The sequence below is a fragment of the Harpia harpyja genome, chromosome 7, assembly GCF_026419915.1.
Source record: "Harpia harpyja isolate bHarHar1 chromosome 7, bHarHar1 primary haplotype, whole genome shotgun sequence".
NCBI lineage: Eukaryota > Metazoa > Chordata > Aves > Accipitriformes > Accipitridae > Harpia > Harpia harpyja.
This window is the reverse complement of record NC_068946.1, coordinates 37,659,205-37,677,688: the sequence shown is the minus strand read 5'-3', so window position 1 is coordinate 37,677,688 and position 18,484 is coordinate 37,659,205.

The window sequence follows — 18,484 nt, the reverse complement described above, 5'->3', positions numbered from 1 at the left end:
AGCGCCGGCTTCTTAATAAACTCACAGGGAAAAAAAGAGCGGCACCTGCTCACCGTTCTTTGTAATCGCAAGCACAGGATATTGAGCCGGCAAACCACCGCCTCCCACCTGTTCTTCCGCAACACAAACAGGTGTTTCCTTATTCCCGTGGGCTTTTCTCAGGTGTGGCCTTGGTTTTGCTGTTACCGTGTGTCATCCTCTGTATTTATCAGAGGTCGGACACAGTCTGTGGGTACATTTCTGGACTAATTTCATTTCATCTCGGTGGAATCGTTCTGGGTTTACACAACTGTAAATGATGTCTGAAGGTATCATTTATACATACATAAATTGTATTTAGAAGGCTGCATAGTAATTGGCTGTATACTAATTACAAAGCCTCAGCTACATGAAGTGATATGTAAACAGGTACATAATCTTAGGAAGCGAGTGTTGCTTATTTACAGAAGCAAATGTTCTAATCTCTGTACTCAGAGGTATGAATCAAAGGAATAACAGCCATATATTCTCTGTAATCATAATATTTAGAGAAGTATAATATTTCTGTGACTCAGCTCAACACTAGTGAATAAAATTCTTACAGTATTTTTACTCATTTTTCATGTCATTTGGACAGTAGATGAGGCTGCAGGTTGAATTTTTCTCTTTCTGCTCTTTGTCTTGACCAAGAACATATATTGCCCTGAAAATGTATTCAAGTTCCCAAAGACAGCAGTAGAACTAGTGTACACAAAGTGAGAGGAGCATATTTACTTTTAACACTTTAAATAATACCTAACATCTAGTCAAGTCATAATGGCCGGCAGTGACTTCATTCTCATTTTTACATTAAAAAATGGCACTTTGATATTTCTGTAACAACAATAGAATATAATCACAATAAAACTGTGACCTGTACTGAACAACCAGTGTTTGTTTCTAGTATTCAACAGTTAGTAGCAAACCAGATCAACTACAGGCCAGTAGAATCCAGAGTCCAGTGCTTTAGGTGCCTGGCTGGAAAGAAAAAAAAAAAGATAAAAGTATTTTAAGAATTCAAATCTCACCGAAGCCCCACCTTTTCATGTTAAGTTTGAGAGGCACACTATGCTTGCCTGAAAGCTGAAATAGCAGAGGCCAGAACTCCAGAAGACCTTTTCTGTTCTGTGTCCTGATGGTAGCTTGAAGTTTGATGTTGATTATATGCACATACATTAAACAGAGTCCACATTTATTACTTTTTTTTCACCTTGGTTGGTTTAGAACCTGATCAAGATAACCCCGGTCAAAGCAAGTTAACTGCTGCTGAAAGACAAGATATGAGATGTGGTTTTTAGCAGACGATGAATTCACAAGAATGATGGGGTGTAATAACTACATAAGCAATAGGTGGCATCAGAAAATCTTTCATCTCGGTGATTTACACTCCTGCAGTCTTGTAGATGATCTGTTGCTCCTGGAGTGCTTAATACTCATTGTGGATAATGCTTTATAATTTTCTGTAGCAAGCCAATAGTGAGAGGAGTGCGAGAGGAAAATATATTTAAACTGGACAATTTACCACTAACACAGAGAAAGTAATGTGAAAGAATTTGTATTTGATTGGGAAAATATCCATGCAAGTGGGAAAGTTTGAATTCATCATAGATGTGGCTCTCTAGTGTGATGAAAGAAACGGAGAATGCCATGGAGATATGTGTTTTATCTATAAAGTTGCACAGTTACCAGCTCTGCAAGAGACCAAAATACCGAGGGAGGGTGTCTCCGGAGCCAAAATCCATCCAGCAGGACTGATCCCTTGTCCTCTGCCCCCTTGTGATATTGGCCCTCATGGCACCACGCTCACCACAGCCTAGCAATAGCTCCCGGATGAATGCTGCTGCTCTGCAGCAAAGTTATATCTGGCATTTCCTGGCCTCAAGGATAGCAGCTGATTTTGAAATAGTGGTTTCAAGGTTTTTGCCGGCATTTAAACTACTTCCTTCTCAAGTTCCTTAAGAGAATTTAGAGGAATATGTGCCTGGAGATGAGTTATTGATCTGTTTCAACACCTTGGCATTTAGCAATGAAACCTGTTATTGTTAGGAAAAGATTACCCTGGGGAAATGGCTCTAATCATATTTCCCATCATATTTCTGGTGAAAGAAAAATATAAAGGAGACAGTCAGTTTTAGTCCAGCATTGTTATCATACTTGACTATGCCTTTTACTCTTTGATGCTCCAGGAGACTGTCCCTAAGACAAATGTCTTTCCTTTTCCGGCATAAATAATTTCTAACCATACGTTGTTACTTTTCAAAGTCCTATGTTTTCCATTTCATTATTGTTGTGATTCTACGGTTTGCACTCCTGTAGACAGAAGCTTACTAGTGCATTCCCATTTGAATAAACACTTTTTGTACTGGAGCAATATACTGTTAAGTCTTGACAGTTCTTGTGGTTTTTTTTCTTTTTCATTTTCTTTTGTTTTGTTTTGTTCCAGCTAGCATGGGATGTCTGTGTTGCTTTTACCATGTGTGCCCTGTCATTTATTCATCCATCTATGCTACATATGCTTCCAATTTTAAGTAAGGCTGGGAGTGTCTTCAGAGCTGTGAAGTGAAATACTGAAACTTTATTTCAAATCCCATTTTGTGCTAAGATGGCCTTTGCGATTCCTTGACAGATTTATGTCTCTTATCATCACCTTTTGGTTTTTATCACTCTTGCTTCCTTGTCTTTTTTCTGTTTAATGCCTTTCCAAAATTTCAAGTTATAGCTCTCGATTTTGTTGTAATACTTCACAATAATAATGATCATCAATTAGATTATGACTGGCTGGGCTTTAGGGTGCAAGCAAAGTAGTCAGCTGCCTGGGGCAACAGACTGCCAAATTACCTCTGTTGGCGAAGACAGAAATCAGCTGTTTGAACATCATGAGCAGCCAAACAGCAAACTTCTGCTGGTGCTACCAAAGGAGGTATAGGCTGTGTGTGATGGCAGTTGCTGTTGCCAGGGCTGGTTCCTTCTGGCAGTAACTTGGCTTGCACTGTGCTGATGCCCCAGGACCAGTAAGTCTTTCCTAATCCTGCAGCCACACAGTCTACAGAGCTGCCTACTCAGCAAAATGGGAATACTTCATTATTGTTGTTACAAAATTCACCTTGAATTAGGTCTGATTATGGTCATTTTGTGTTTCACTTTTGCTCTCTAAAAAAAGGCTCCTACTTCTGGCAAGACCACTGATGTCAATGAGATTGCACAGAGGTGATTATTGTATTTGGCCTTAAGGTTTACTTCTTCATTGTGTCTGCGTATGGGTCTTATTAGTATTCAGGACTTCAGATATCTCAGTGAGAGAAATGATATCAAGATTTTAGTATCACAAAAGGACAAAAGAAGTGTCCACGACAAATTACGCTCTAAAACGTGATTACAAATTTCTAGTTAATTTTACAGCTAGTGTAATCACTCAGTAGCACCAAAAAAAAGTTATGTTATACTTATTTTGGATTTCATTCAATGTATATTTTACATAAAATTCTCTCTGAGGGACTGTAATTTGAGGACAAGAATATGAATTATAAATGCAAAATCTATAATAGCAGAACTTCTGTGAGCTGAATTTCCAAGGCTGATAAAGGTAACATCACATGGCAAAACAATAAGACAGTAGGCAACTTAACTTTTTCTGGAAGGATTCATAAAAAGTTAAGTTTGTTATTCTACAGTATACATTGCTGTTATTACGTGCTATATTAGAATGCCTAGGCATTCAAAACCTCATGACTTGGGATCATTTTGGAAGTAGTATGTACAGGTCATGAAAACAGAATTACAAAAAGCATCAATATATCCATCTACTCAATGCCCTGCCAGTGGATCGTTCCCTTCAGTATATTTGCGTTTGTATTATTCATTTAGCATTTAAATTATTCAAGCAATGAGGCTTCCACTTCTTCCTATGAGAGACTCTTTCAGTGTCTCTCTGTCTCACCACAGGGTTTCATTCCCTCAAATTCAGCCACAGTTTTGGTGTGGGCTCTTACTTTGGGGGTTTACATTATTTAGATGCACATCTTGTTTCCCTGGGTTCTTGGCCAGTAATGGGTGCCTCAGACTACTCCGTGCTGACCCCCTCTGGCCAATTAAGAGTGACAGAATTGACCCCAGCATGTGCTGTGCCTCTCGAAGATTTTCTAGCTAGATTACACGGCTATGTCTGTCATTCTGGCAGCTATCATTCTAGAAAGAACGTTGATTGTAATTAGGCAAGACATGAAACATCTATTTATTCTTTTCCTCATACTATTTATAGAGGATTTTTAATGGTATACAAAAACAGTACCCTACTCCATATATCTGTAATTCTGTACCACAGGAAATGTAATTGAAGATAAATAGCTGCATTCTCTGTAATCTGTCTTCCATTATAACAGAAATTCAGCAATGATATTTTAGAATAATAGTGCATGTAAGAACTATTATGACTAGACCACATATCTTAAGTTTGGTGTCTTCAGAAGTGGATGCCTAAAAATATGGAGTGAGCTGGAAAAAGGAGCAAGTTCATTGCTAGAGCACGAAAAAAGTGAATTATTGTCTGTTATTCATTTAACTAGATCCATATATTTCTAAAACTAATTCTCTTTGTACCCAAGTTCCCACTGCCTTCTCCACAGCGTATTCAAACATTAAGTGCTAGGACTGCCATCTGTCAGGTGAAGTTCATTCCTTTTCTTAGCTTCTCCCTTGAGTAAACCATGTAGTTAGGATTTCGTCTTCTAAGTCTTCACATTCTGCATGTGTTTTTATTGATAATGCTGAAAAAGCACACCTTGTATTTGAAGCAGGTTTATGGTGATTTCTGGCTCTTATCCTAATGCCAATGAAAGGTAGAGCAGTGGAGCAGAGCTTCCTGAGGTTGCAAGGTTTCTGGTTTTGCTGAAGTTCCTCCTAATTCAACTGCAGCAGGGTTCCAGGGCATGTGTCCCCAGAGAAAACCATGAGGTGAGCTAGCCTGAACTAGAATCTTCAGGGTGTGTAGCTCCAGCACATTCTGTGCAGGCACAATTTCCTTTCACAGAGAATTTCAAGGTGTTTCATTTCTAAGCAATAATAAATAAAAATATGCCATATCAAAATCTTTCACAAAATGGAATCGCTGTTCCCAACCAGCTCTGTAGACGCAGTACCTCTCTACTGGTGGAGTTAACTTCAGAAGGGTCACAAGATGCAGAAGGTTATTTCTATTCCTCAGCCTTTTTCCTTGGATCAGGCCATAGGAGCTGAATTCCTGCTCTGATAGCATTTCCATATGCTGCCAGCTTAGCAAGCAGTAGGTAGCCAGAGCTCTTCGTTTCCTTTCCTCTGCCCTGCAGCAACTGTCAGTTAGGCATTGCTGAACAGCTGTAGGGGCGAAAAGGACAGCAGCTGCTCTGAAGGAGCTTGGTTCCTGTTAGACATTTTTACTTGAGAGTGATGAAGAGGCAGCGAGACCTTTTATCTCCTATGGACAATATCAGATTGGACGTGTTTTCAATCAGTAATCGCATATAAATTTCCTCCCACCACAGGTTCACTTTAAGATCAATAAAATGCAGTTTTGAAGCATATAAAGTGGTTCCTTTTGGGCACCAGTGTCCTGGCAGTACAAATACTGTTAGCAGATTTTTTATTTTAATAGATAAATAGAGGGTTTGTTTTGCTTCCTTTCCTTGGGCTGATCTGTTATAATTTTGGTTAAGTTTCATTCCCTTCTACCTAGAACCCTTTGTGCCATGTTTCCCATTGATCTCAGCTTTCTGTCTTCCCTGCTTGACTCTTACCTACTAGTTATTGTTAGTTATTCATGGTTTTCAGCCTCAGAGACAGAGGGGGAGAAAGAACAGGTAGATGGAAGTATAAACGGACCAGAAATTAACTGTCTGATATGAAGAACAGAGGCAGAGAGACAGTTTCATAATCCAGGGTCAAAGGGTACAAGAGAAGAGACTGAAACTGGCCAGAAATTGTAACTTGCAGTAAAATTTAGTAGTCAAAATTAAATATAAATTCAAACAGTTTAGGGGAGAAAAAAAGAAAAAAAAGCAATTTACTACCACCAACTCTAAATACAGTTTCAGAAGTTTAGTCCAGCTTAAGTGTTTCCTGAGAATGATGTTTCCACTATTGCTAAGAATGATTGTTATATATCCTCAAAGACCTCAATCAGAGAGCAGTAACCTTGATAAATTTGGATATGGTGTCCCGGAATGCAGCATAGCAAATAAATTCCTATTTCACTCAGAAGAAAAAACCCACCAACATAGTATGAGCCTTTAGTGCCTATGGCTCCATCCTGGCTTGATGAAGGTGATATTTTTTTTTCCTAAGTATCTTAGTAGTAGTACATTATGTTTCTATGTTAATCAGAAAGCCCCAGCAAGCAGAGTATGCTTTTTCATTTTTAGTGCTCTATACCTTCTTTACTCCTTCTGCATTCTGTTAACATACTTTACACAGTCACTTCATCTAAATAAGGTAACTGCAGTTTCTACACTGCGCTCACTTAGTCATTAACAATTTTATTATTAGCATATTCTAACACTCAGTTCTGTAGGCGAAGCTTTCTCCACCTGGCATGTATATTTTCTCCCTACAACTGTATTTTTCCACATTTAATTTTTTAGTATTATTCTCACAGTAATAATATTTCTCTGCGTAGAGTCCAGAATCGTATAGAATAATTATTCCTGACACTGTACTTATCAGAGCTGTTGTTCACATTGCTGTCAACAATAATCTGCAAATATCCATGTCACATATTTCTCTTTCAATATTCCCACTTTCCTTTCATAATATGATAGCATGAGATCATGGCTAATTATATTACAAAAATTGGTGTTTGTCTAATTCATTTGAAGAGATGCCCATATCCTGAAATAGCATTTTCTGCCACAAAGGTAGTGTATGAGCTGATCTGCTGCCTCTGCAGATAAAATACATGTCACATAGGCCACATTTTCAAACCCAGGTGCCTGTCTGAAGCTAGCATCTCCAGAATTATACTGATGCAGCTGCAAATGAATGGCTAGATTTTTCATCAGTGCTAAGGACTGTATTCAATAACCCTGCTGAAGCCAATATGAAATGCAGGTATTTGGCAAGTGAGAGTTTTGCTCATAATCTATGATGACAGAAAGAGATACTCAAATGACATATGCTGTTTTGTGAAAGGATCTTTTGCTGCCTAAGATGGAATTTATTTAAATAATCTCTCCTGGATTTCCTATCTCTGCCATTATGTCTATCTCACTGCAATACAAGTAAGATATACATTGTCAGTCTCCCCCTTCTAGTTTTTCCACCACTTGTTTACCATCCAGTGCAAGTTGTTTGGCAGGATGAATAATAATTTCAGATGAAAGTTGAATTTTCTTCCTGTAAAAAGCAATAAAAGCACTGCTATACCCCAAAATATATTCAGAAATAGCAAGATTTCCTCATCATTACAGAGTAATTTATTTTGCATCTTTTTTATTTATCATGCTTTGTCAAGTTATTTAAGACAGGTGCATATTAAATCACAGTAGAGATACTCATTCTGTTGATGATTATGATAATTTTTACTATTTATATACTACTTATTTTCACAGTATAATAGCCAAGCTATTCTGGTATGCTTTTTGAAAGAGGAGGTCTTCTTCTGTACATTCTGTAGCACCCAAAGCAGTCACTCAGAAACTATGCTTTAGCTTGGTAATCAGGCTATTCACAGGTGTTTTTGAAAGCCTAGTTTCACAACTCTTGAAAAAAAAGATCAATGCAACCATACACTAATTAATTTTTATGCCATTTGAGCTAGATAAATATTAATTTACCCATTTTCCTCATGTGCTGGGTCAATAGCTGGAGAGAAAGCACATCTGGGGTTCAAAAAAGCACCGTATTCTTCTGTCAAGTTAGGACAGTAATGTGCAACTCTGATGACTGCCTATCCAAACCGGCCTGTAGACTTCCAGAACTTCCACATCCTGGCAGATCTGGGGACAGTAGACTTCCAGAACTTCCACGTCCTGGCAGATCTGGGGACAGATTCAGATGCAAAAGTCTACTGCTGAAAACATAGGCCTTGTTTTTGTCTTCAGTCCCAATTTATCGTGAAAAAAACAAACCCATGAAGTTATATTGAATATTTATAGAAAATATTTCCCGATGGCATTTTGATTTTTTCTTAGTAAAACATAATTTATTTTTTTCTGGGGAATACTGACATTTTGGGAAGTGGACATTTGAAATCAAAGGGCTGTTCTGAGGGAGAAATTGTGATCATCTCAAATAGTGATTTCATTGCACTCGCTTCTGAAAACTCAAGACGGCTGTGATTCACTTGAAAGTGAACATTAATTTTCAGACCATGTCAAAGATCCCAGCCTAGGGATATATCTCCCTTGAAGCTAGGAGGTGCCAAACACATGTTCAGTTTAGGACAAAAATATAATCCCATTTAGTGCTGCAATAGTCCTTTCTCTGCTAATCCCACATAGACGTGATGGTTGCCCAGAGAAGCTGTGCAGTCCCCTTCCTTGGAAGTTCTCAAGACCGAACTGGATCAAGTCCTAAACGTGGTCTCACGCCTCATCGCTGACACTGTTTTGGGCAGGAATTTGCACTGGATATCTCCTGAGGTAACTCACAACTGTATTATCATATGATCCTATGATGGTGTGTTTGATGTTTTCAGATACACTGAGACTTGATTTCTGATTATCCAGCATGTGCAGATGAGGTATAAATTCTGCTACTTGTGCTTTCTGCCTATAATATCTATGTGCTGGCCTTGTATGGCTCCCTGAAGCACGTGGATCCATTTCTACCATTAACTGAAGTTATCAATGGTATGAATAGAATTCCTGAGGCTTGAGATGTTCCATAAGTGATACATTATTGATTGACATTTTAAATGGCTGTCATACACATGTACAGAATCAGGATACTTGTCTGTGATACCTGAAACCTTTTCAGACTAAACATTAAATATAAAATGACAGCCTTTGCTTGTACCCTTTGTACTTCTTTCTTAACTATCTAGACAGAAGCCTCATCTCTCCTGTTTCTCAGAGCTCCTGTGTATCAACACTGCTTTTCACTAATGAGAGTTAGATTCTTTACAGTGTTATTTATTAATCTGCCATAAAGTATTTTCAGTTATATAATTCTTTCCTTACATTCAGGGGTAAGACTTTTATTTCTTCCATAGCTCCTTTGTGCTAGCATAACTTCTCACAGGTGGAAGTTTGTGGCATCATTGCTTGGTTACCAGATTTCCCTCTTCCTTTTTATTGGGTCTCTCTACCCTCAACATTGACATGTCTTCCTTTCCAGTAGTCATATGAGCAGGGTAATTTGAATAACCACTATAGAGAGAAAGACACAAGGAGTTTGATTTAATTTTGTTATAATATTATTATATGAAATGTAATTTGATAGGGAGTAGTAGAATCACCATGCAGATGGCAAGTGTTAGGCAGATCTTATTACCTGGAACAATTGAGCACTGTCTGCCTTCTCTAGTTTTAGTTGGCCTTCCTCCATCTTAGAGTAAAAAAATTGCAATGCTGCTGTTGATGAATCCTGACAAAGGACAATGAACTAACTTAGTTCTACTTCAGTTTCTATGTCAGGCAGTGAAGGTGGGTGCACCGGCCAATGCTAAAAGGAGGCGAGCATGTGGACAAGTGATAGCCAAAGTGTGCACCTCATAATAATTTGAATTGGAATAGCCATGTTTAAAAGACTAAATAGTCATAAGGGAACAATTTATTCATATCAGTTCTCATGAACTATCTTAAGATCCAGCTTCTGTCATCCTGCCCCTTCTGGGATGAATGTCTCATTTGAGCCACTTGCTTTAGACCTGGTTAACCTCAGGACTGTGTTTTGTATGTTATGGTCTCTGCTGTTGGTCTTCTAGTGAACATTTTACTGCCAGAAAGAACCACTGAAAGTGAAAAAGGAAAAGAAAAAGCAAGATAGGAATTATCAATATTCTGTTTTATATTAATATTGATAGACTTACAGCTGCTGCTGCTTGAATGCACACACTTTCCTGGGTGGATTTCAGAAAAGCCAATTAATACCAGTTAGTAGAACATACCTGCTTAGCCAGAAAAATTACATGTATTTTTTTACCCCACAAGAAAGTGGACAGCTGTGGGTCTTGGGAAACTTTGTCAATTTATGAATCTAAGCACATATACAGCATTGAAATCCTTCCGAAATAGTTCACACTTGAGACAGATCATGGGATATAATAATCTGATAGTGGAGCCCTGGCTATAATACCATCTGCTTTTCCTATGTGAAAATACCTCAGGAAGGATGGTAGCATTATAATACTATATGACAATCACTGCCAAACAGCACATCTAGTTCAAGCCTAAATACTTTATCTGAGAACATGAAAGGAAAAGAAGTTAGATTAGGGGAGAAAATAATAATTATTTTTCCCCAAAAGTACATTGAATTAAAAAATGTATAGCATTATATATAATCAGTTTTGTCAATAATTGTATTTTACTTCTTATTTAGTTTTAAATCTTTTAAATGTTTGGATAAATAACAAATTGGCAATCGCTTCTGTGTTTAGTAATTAAAAGACATCTTTAATGTCTGCTATCTTTAACACCTACTAGCCAAACAATTTATTTTACCTTCCTTTTTACTCTCTATGCTATATGATGTCTCTCTGTAGTTTCTATACTTCCTATGTAAATCACATTTGATGGGATAGCTGCAATTCAAATATGCAGTTTTAGGATATTCTTCAATGGTAGGAAATTTTTGAACGGTATTAAAAGATTCAGTCTTTAATAATCAATTTTCTTCCTTTGTTTCTATTAGCTAAATTATTGTGAGACTGATTCAGTAAAACAAAAGAAAATTATAGGGCTAGAGTTTCAGAAAAGAAGAGGAAAGATGTACTTTTTTTCAGGGGATCTTAACCTATTAAAAATCTCTCCAGAGCTCTTAACTTCCCATGGATAAACATCCTTCTTCCCGTGGGTTTGATATGTCAGTCAGACTAACAAGCACCATTCCATTTTTTGTCTAGCGTGTGTTCATGTAGCCTTTTGCAGACGGTGTTTATTTTTAGATGGGAGGTATTTACGTGGTTTTCTTGATACCAATTTTTTCTCATTCTTTTTCTTAAACACTGTTCTGCTTTTTTAATATATATTAGTGTAACTTACACTTCCCTGCTAGCAAAATCCTCAGTAAACATGTGCTTTAGGCTGAATAATGCCTAAAACATAAGCAGCACATGACAATAGCCTTCCCTGCAACCTACTGCTACTAAAACATTTCAATACAGCAAATCAGCAACTTTAAAGCTCACATTACTCTCCCACTTCTAGTAGTTTTTAAGGGACCTGATTATACTCTTTCTCTCTAGAGAGTTCTGTGAATTAAGAGTAATTCCACTGAAATAAATGCTGCCATATAGTACAGAATTAGGGTCATAAAGGGGAACAATTGTTGCCTGATCCTCTGGTGAAATGAAAAGGTGCCATGGGATTAGCGATTAACTGGTTTATACATACCCAAGTTATTAAAAAGATACCAAAAATGTTTTCTTTTAGCCTACAACAGTAATTAGGCATCTGGGTTTACACAAAGTAAGATTTCTGACATCTAGCCCAGTTTCTAAGAACTTTGCCTTCTAATAGTAAAGCACCAGCCAGTTTTACCAAGGATCTTGGTAGCAATGTATAGATACCTATTTGTTAGGTGCTGAGCAAATGTAATAAAATTCATTCTCTGTTCCAAGGGAATTCTATTTCTATCCTTAAAATGAGACGGAGGAAAAAGTGAAAGAACCCATCCGAGGTGGCAGCAAGAGGCTGATGAAAGTGCCTAATAAGACCTGCAAGTTCTGAGTCATTTTTTCTTATAGATTAGCTACATATTCAACTTGCTGTTATTGCGATATTTTCTTTTGCAATTACTTGAAACAAATAAGCAGGTTATTAAGAGCAGCCTCAGTCCTTTAGCTTCATAGCTCAAACATTGACCATTATAATTAGATAGAGATGTCTGCGTCAAGGACAGTATTTTCTGTGTAAATTCTGCCTACTTTGGACGTATAATCACATGGTTATACAATGTCCCCGTGATCACAATGTCACTATTATTTTTGTATTTGCTTCCAAGCTGACTATATTATAAAAGAAAAAAACTTGCAAGTTACACAGTAATTAATCCTTGAATGACAGAGTATCTATAATTATGACCACAGGAACAAGTAATCTACAAGAATGTAATTACTCTGGGCTGTGTTCATCAGAATTCATCCATGAAGGCCCGTGGCAGCTACTGAAGGTCACGGATCATGGCTCAGCCAGGCTATTCATTTGAGCTCAGCCAGCTTTGTGTCTTTGCCTCACCTTTTGCACACAGCCATATGCTAAGCATGTACACCTGGTTACAGGAAAGATTTCTATCCCCTGTTGAAGCCCTTGCCTAAGTCAACAGGCCCTAATGTGTCCTACTGTCAAAATAATTAATCTATCTCAAGGATAGCTTTTGAACTCCAGTTTACATTATGTACACATGTGTGTGCATATATATACATTTACCTGCTGTGTATACAGCACACTATAAACATGTATGTATATAAATACATAATACTTGCATATACTATACTATAGTGTAACTGTTTGGCCGAGTTTAGTTACAGTATTCTTCTCAACATATACCTGTTTTTTCTAAAATGATAGTTCTGGCTTAAGAAATGATAGAACCCAGTGATTTCTCTTTATTTGCAGGACAGAAAGAGAAAGAATGGAAACAACATAAATATTGTCCTACCCTGTTTTACTACTCTAGTTCATAACTGATTTATACCAGCTTCCACTGGCCATGAAAGCCTATTGGCTGCATCAATTCATCGCTTGCTGATTTTTTTTTCAGGTTTTCATATTAAAATAAACTGTTCATTTTTATTTAAGTGCTACTCCCAGATATTTCATGTAGATTACACTACAAGTTCCCACTGAGGCCTACAACCTCCCATGCCCAGATTTAACTTTAAATAACCTGGACTTAAATCATAAGTTGAAGTGCAATATGTACATAAATCTTTGCAGGTCTGGAATGTAAATACAATCTCTTAAAATAGTAAAATAGAATCTCTAATCTGTTAAAATAATGTGAAGGCTACATCATTTAAATCAATCAGTCAAGAATGTCAGGAAACAGAGAGTGAAGTTTTATCGGAGAAATTAAATTGCACTCTAGCGTATTTTATGAAAGTAATTGCACTTTGTATGTATTTTATGGTAAGTCTTCATTTAACAAATTAATAACTGTAGCAGGTTTCTGGATTCTGATGCTGAGAAGTTGCAGTGAACTGGGAATTTTTAAAAATGGTGATAGTAACAATAACATAAGCCAGACGTGATGGTTGCATTTTGAGATTCATATACTCATTCTTTCATTTCACTGGATGAAAATTTACCTTCCTAGAAGGAAAGGAAGTTTCCTTCACTTTCTGATTTTGGTACCAACTCACGCTTGACTAATTTACTGTCATACTGTTAATCAATGCAGGTACAGACATGTACCCATGCCTGTTAACCAGCTAAACTGAGCTTTTTTTTTCTAACAGAGAACTCAAGGACAAAGGGAGAGAAGAAAGTGGGAAAGAAAAGGGAGGCAAAACAAGTATGATAGCAAGAGCACAGCTTTGCCTTCTGGGGATGTCTATTGCTCAAGCAAGCTGAATGGAGGCAGCAGCTTTATGCGAGTCCTCCTTTTTCAGCCTACTTTCATTAGATTTTTGTCTTGGAATGGTGGCTCGAGCTCAACAATGTCATGGAAGATCCTTGTCTTCTCAAGATACAGTGGGGATGACCCTCTCCATGGGTACCACTGAGACCCACAGTGCTGGTGTCAACAGCATTCCTGTAGGCCAGTAACATGGTCAGACAGTAGAGCTGGCTTTAAGTGCAGCTTTGGAGTCACACCTGCATAGCAGTAGAGATATAATTTAAAAGACGTAGTGCCAGGATTTCCTTGAATTTTAAAGTCCGCCTTATTAAACTAACAGAGGTGCTGAGTAACATCCAGGTACACTGACTCCCCTGAGAAGAGAGAACATGTACCTTCAACACTGATTTTGAATCCTCATCTTTAAATAGAAATACTATTGATGGAGGGAAAAGCTGCTATCAGATTGCTATGCTATTACTATAATCTGTTTACTGTAAAATGGAAAATGACCCAGGGAAATAAATGTGCTATGCAAGTCTGGGTAAGAAAGGTCTAATAGCAAATGTTTATTTAAAGAGAAACATAGTTTTCCTGCATGTGTGTCAGAGATTTTAAAAGATCTAAAACATGACTGCACTTTGGAGCTGCCAGTTTTCTGTGCTGTCCTTGCTAATGTGATGGGAATCCCTAAGAGTGTGTTGACTAAAATCCTTGCATGTTTACATCATGTCTGCTGGCTGTTTACATTCTTAAATGGCATGTACCCAGGAACCTAAAAAGAAACCAAGCGGTGATAATTTAACATTTTGGAATGAAGTGCATAGGATCTGCACTTAAAAGCAGGGCTATTGCCAATTCAGTCATCAACCAAAGGCATTAGAAATAAACAGGAATGAATAAGTAGCAAAAGTGAAGAATTTAATTTTTATATTCATCTTGCTTTTGAATAGACTCACTAAACAAACGGCAGCAACAGGAAGGGTACTGCTGTGGAGGGTGTGAATATTTTAGATTTTATGTGATTATTCTCATTATTTAAGTTGTCAAGGAAAAAAACCCAAGCTGGTAGGGCTAGCCAGGTTATTTCTTCCACTTGCTTGGACCAGCATAAATTGAAACCTTCAGGTACTTGTTGCCATGTATTTATGTATGACCCAGATTTCTTCTCTTTTTTTTTAAGTCAGTACTGCCTTGGTTCTTGGTTCATATCAGCATAAAGCAAATTGGAATTTTATTTTTCTTTTTAATTTCTGAATAGACAAATCATTTGGTATTTATGTTGTTAAGAATTTGAAAATTATTTGTAAGATATTGTTATACATTACTATGTAAAGAGTACAAACATTTGGGCCTATGAAAATGCTATTCTGTGGCACTGATCACATTTTATTCTATAAACATTCTAACAATCATAGAACCATAGAATCATTTCGGTTGGAAAAGACCTTCAAGATCATCAAGTCCAACCATTAACCATGCCCCCTAAACCATGCCCTGGAGTACCCTGTCCACTCGCTTTTTGAATACCTCCAGGGATGGTGACTCAACCACTTCCCTGGGCAGCCTGTTCCAATGCCTGACAACCCTCTCAGTAAAAAAATTTTTCCTAATATCTAACCTAAATCTCCCTTGCCTCAACTTGAGGCCATTTCCTCTTGTCCTATCTCCAGCCACCTGACAGAAGAGACCAACACCCACCTCACTACAACCCCCTTTCAGGTAGTTGTAGAGAGCGATAAGGTCTCCCCTCAGCCTCCTCTTTTCTAGACTGAACAGCCCCGGATCCCTCAGCCACTCCTCATAAGACTTGTGCTCAAGGCCCCTCACCAACTTGGTTGCCCTTCTCTTAAAGAAATGGTTCAAATACTCAATTTTCAATTAGAACACTAGAGAATTCACAAGGAGTTTGAGCTAAATCATGCTAACCACTATGAAAATACATTAAATAACAAAGTGGAATATGAATTAGACACCCGTTATAAATGCATGTTCCCTAATTATCATCTGAATTTTGTCATAGTGACACAACATTAAACAGGAAAGTTTTATCTGAACTGTGGAATTAAACATTAGCTAGCATTAGATTAAAAATACAGGCAAAATAAATAGACTTCAATTTTGATCACAAAATGAATGTGTGACAATTGAATAAGTGAAAGCCAAACTGTGCGGTTAGAGTATTTCACACAATGGAAGCATAGAAACACTGGGTAAAAAATAGGCAAAATGGGAATTCCCTTGGTACGTGAAAAGAACATGGGATAAAAAAAGAATAGAAATTGCCAAAGGAACATCATGCACATGGGCAGGTAAACAAACTAAGTGACTTTTTCTATCAAGCTGGCTTAAGTTCTAAGCAATTCAGTGTTATTCAGTGGTGTCGGGTACCGCTGAAATGTCCAAGACTGCAATAATCAATTGAAAACTGTGACTGATTAGGGATTTAAAGGGATTATAAATATTGTTCATGCTTTTCTCTCTTCTGTGGCCACCCAATTTGACAGAAAATCCATTTCTTACTACTTTAAACCCCTAAACTTCACAAGATATTTAAAGAATAATTTTATGAAGTGCATCCTTGTCTGGAATAAAAGATCACAAGATTTCAAGAGGGCTGTGCCATCTTGCATAATTCAGATACCTGGCCCAAATCTTTATTGAAAAATAAAACTTCAGAAGTGTGGCCCCATGAAAGCTGATACAGTGTTGACTCTCACAAAGAGACTGAAACAACTCAGTGGCCTAAGATACATAAGCATACACTTCCCATATGAAACATCAGAAGACAGAAACCTACGACTGTATCAACACTGAAACATGAGCGATTCCAGTCAGATCATTACTATAGTGTCTTTATAATATCCAGGTCTGGATTAAGGCAAAGCCATTTTAGATTTTTTGCAGCAGCATCAGATTTGGAAACTATCTAAGAGTACTTAACTGTCTTATCCTTCATTAAATCAGCATAAAAATTTCTTTCTCATGATACCAAAGCAAAGCTTAATTATTGAATTTAATGACAGTTTTATGTAGTAGCTCTAAGGGAGATGATTCCAGGGCACCACTGCTTTGGGGTGCTGACTTTAACATTGTGGCTTCAGAACCTGGCACCAGTTATATTTGTTTCCAAAAAACCTGGCCTTTCCCATCTCTGTCTCCTGGTTTTGCTCCTGTGCCGCCTACTCCTGTATGCCAGCCCAAGTGTTCATGTACTCACAGTCCAGGCTGAAATCAACCTAGAAAAAGAGATGGTGGAGACCAAAAGTTTATTTTTAGCAGGAATGCCAGGTTATGTACACTTAAACCGTCCATGTTACTTAAGAAATGTGAGTAAGACACTGGGGAGCCCTGCTATTGCCAACCCAACAGAGGTGCTTTCTGCTGTGTTTCAAGAACAGGAAAAGCCTCATCACCTGTCCTCCTGTCTCCCTGACCCCCTGGGCTGCTGTAGCTGCTTGGGGCAAGTGTTAGAACTAGAAACGCTTCTTTCTTCCCCCAGTTCCTCAGAAAAAAAAAAGGGGTTGTATTCTTTTAGAAGCAATAAAAACGCCCATGCATTTATGGGAAAGAATGAAGACTTCCTGCCTTTATCACACCAATAAGGCAAAGAGGTGCTGCCTGGGTTAGGAGTTGGAGGTACAACACAGAATATCCTGAGCTTGCCCTGATTGTTTTAGGCTTGAAAACAGATTTTAGGACATTCTCTTTAAAGATCTGCATGTAAGATAACAATACTGCTGTGTGGAAAACACCCATTAAACGCCTTCGAGCAGAGAAAGTGAATAACCCATCAGACAGAAAGTAGTTAAACAGATAGGTTTCTGGTTGTTTTTTTTTCCTTGCGAGTTATGCTTACAAGTGGTATTTTTAATGGGAATAAATCTAGGAGAGAACTAAGGAAAGAACAAAAATAATTCTTTGTTCATGGCTGCAGAAAGTTTATTCAGATAAGAATAAAGAATATGGCTGCAGGTCACCCACTCTGAACCACTACCTGACCTCAGGTAAGAAAGTGAGATTAAAATCATGTAACTGTGGCACATAGAAAAAAATCGTGTAACTAGGTATTAATTTGCTTAGGAAAGGAAGCAGGGGAATACTTAACATCTGCTCGGAGACATGACAGGTAGTAGAGTTGGTTAATTAAACAAATATTTGTCGATAATTTATCTGAGATTGTTAGAAAAAAGACCTTGATTCTTTTTTTGTTTGATGACTATTATGTACAGTGAATTTATGGAACAGGGAAAAATTATGAATAATTTACTCAGTGATTGATGGGGAGTGTAATTGCTGGTTATATTAATGGACATTTTTATTTGACTAGCTCTGACAGATAATGAATAATCTTTCAACGGTCTCGGTAACATAGAGTAAACTATCTGTAGCCATGAAGCCAAAAATAAAAACGTGTATAGATATAAACCCCAAGATATTTGGTTTCTAATCCAAAGAATTCCATGATTTTTTTTCTTGACTCTTTCTTCATAGGGGACTAGTTCAGATAATGTGTATTTTATGCAGAATCTTATAGCTGTCATGAGATGTGTGATGATACAGTGAACACAAAGCCCTAAGAATTGCCAGAATTAATGCAAATTTATGTAATATATTCAAAAGTCATTAGGAAACACATTTATTCAGCAGTAAAGAAGTACGGACATCTCATGTGCTTATGATGACAAAAATCTTCCTGAAGAGATAGATTGTTCTCCAGGAGGAAGATTATGTTCTCATTGCCTTGGGACTTCTCTAACTCCAACTGCACTGG